Below are 2,642 nucleotides of genomic sequence, written 5' to 3'. Positions count from 1 at the left end.
TCGAATAGACAGTATATTAGCAAGTAAAATATCTATCCCACAGGGAATTGATCTAAAAGTTTACAAAGTACTAAAATTATCACAAATTAATCTTATCCAAACAATATCAAAATAATATCAAATCAAACTAAGTTATAGCAAAATTAAACTAAGAAAAATCAAAATAATAAATACTCAAATAAATATCAAATCAAACAAGCCTAGGATTATAATATCTCTCACACTTCATCTAAATCTTACCTTTTTTTCTTAACTTTTTTCAATGGTTTGAATTGCTAACCTAGAGTCCTAATTTATTTATAAGGGTCTCCCGACTTATCTTATAAAAATATCTATTTTAACAAAAACACTATATCCCTATGTGAATTGAAATTAAAATAGATTCATTAAGTTCAGGCTCTCATCTGGCTACATATGACCTATAGGTATATCCTTATCCTATACGCAAATCAAGTAATATGATCATATGCTATCTCAATTTTAGTCTACACTATATTCCCTTTCTCAAGTTTGTTTAGGTTCCTAAATCAATTTAACTGGTGGCCAAGCAATTGAAAGCATTAAGAACAAATTGGAATAAACAATTCAAATCCCATTGAAAATAAGCAAGAAAGTGATTAAAAATTTAGATTAAATGTGTGAGCTCAATTGCAATCCTAGAAAAATAAATTAGCTCATAATATCTAATAAAGACAATATCCAAAGAAATTTAACCACGAATCCATGTCAAAGAAAATAAGAAAAACACAAAAGTAAGAGAGAAAACTAATAGTTAGAGCTTTGTGATGTTGATTCTCCCTCCAATTCTCTTATTTTCTTGCTTTGTTCTTGGTTTCCAATCTCCAGAATAGTTGCTTGCTGCCTCCTTTTCAAAATCTCTGAAAAAGGTCTCTTAAATAGACTCCAGATAACTTAATTTCAAAAAACCCGTCAACTTCTTTTATTTTTGAAAAGTCGCCCAGTGCTGCTGTGCTAGCGCTGTGGCGCTACTTCTACATAGCTGCAGCGCTATCGCTGCGGCGCTACTTCTACATAGCTGCAGCGCTGAGCTCTCTAGAAATTTGTATCTTTGCTTCCTTTCATCAACGCTGCAGCCCTGTTCTCCCAGTGCTTTGGCAGTCTATCAACTTCAAACGTGAGTTTCACCCTAAGATGTTCTGAACTGGGCAAAGTAGTAAACATATAAGTTTTACATCTGTCTCTTAAATTTCCAATGGATTAAAGATCACATCAATTGGACTCTTGAATTGAAAGATATGCTCTAAATACCACATCATATTCAGTTCTTGAGTACTACTATAGTGCTCCGACTTTGACAAATATTTTGACTGTGATCCAATCAGAACTGGGTGAATTGATAAAAATAAACGTTGTATCCCTTCTTCTTAGAATTCTATTGGTTCAAGAGTCACCTCATTTGGAGTTGTTTGGAGAGGAATATGGTCAAAATACTAAAACATATACGAATGAAGTCATCGCCATACTTGCACTGATTTTCATTAAATGAGCCTTTTTCATCAATTTCCTACAAAAGCCATAAGAGAAATTAGCAATAACTACTCTTAGAGTAATTTAAAACAACATAAAATTTAACTAAAATAACTTAAATTAGTCACTTAACAAGTAATCAAACTTAAACTTAAAAAACACCTAAAACGTTAAAATTCGAACCTAAAATCTCAAAGATCTAGCTACTTAAGCCCTCAAAATGTGTCAAAATAACTCTATATAATAAAGTTATCAGGGTGCTATAGTCAAGCTAGTGACTATAATAAAGTGCTTCTCAGGAGGCAACCCAAGCTCCTTAACCTTACTTATTTTCGTCTTTTATTTAAGTTTTGTTAGTAACAATTTATTTCTTGTGATCTAATTCTTTTTTATGTTTCCTTTTATAGGTAATTGGTTAAAAAACTGAAAAAAAAATGTCAAAGCCACAGCGCTCAAATTGAGCTTCGTGGCCCTGAAATGAAAAACAACATTGGTTGAAACAAAATGTTTTAGCACCGCAACCCTCAAAAGGAGTGCCACAGCGCTGATAAAAAAACAAAAGGGATTCAAGCAGAATGTTTGAGTGCCGCGGTGCTCAAGCCTGAAGCGAAACACTTCGGGTGCTAGAATATGAGCGATGCAGCCCTCACTTGTGAGGGTCGCGTCCTGGGTAAGGCCTCACCCAGCTGCCTAAAAGCCTATGCCGAACACATCGAGATGGATATGAACCACTTTTCTTTCGTTGCCTACGAATTCTGACTCTGAAGATGATTTTGGTAGTGACGATGAGGAGGACTTGTAGACTACAGCTTCAGAGTCAGGGGAGTATTCTTGTCCTTTTTCTTCAATTTTCTTTTATCACATTGAGGACAATATTTATTCCAAGTTTGGGGGAGTGCTTTAGAATTTGTTGGTTTTTTTTTTTTGTTATGTTTAGTTAGCTTTATTTTAAGGTACGTCTTGCATATTTTATTTATGTTTTGCATGTTTTATTTGTGTTTCAAAAAAAAAAAACTGAGATAGTGCACCTCACTCATGATTGTTCCAATCCTAAGATGATATTTCAACTATCTTCTAATTCTGAGCTTTTGGGAAGCATATAGTTATGATTTAATTTTATCTAATATTCTTGTGTTAGCTTTATTTTAGAATGT

Source organism: Theobroma umbraticum, unplaced genomic scaffold, assembly GCF_002168275.2.
Source record: "Theobroma umbraticum cultivar Fairchild unplaced genomic scaffold, ASM216827v3 scaffold_34.0, whole genome shotgun sequence".
In the NCBI taxonomy this organism is placed as follows: Eukaryota; Viridiplantae; Streptophyta; class Magnoliopsida; order Malvales; family Malvaceae; genus Theobroma; species Theobroma umbraticum.
This window is presented reverse-complemented; position numbering follows the sequence as displayed.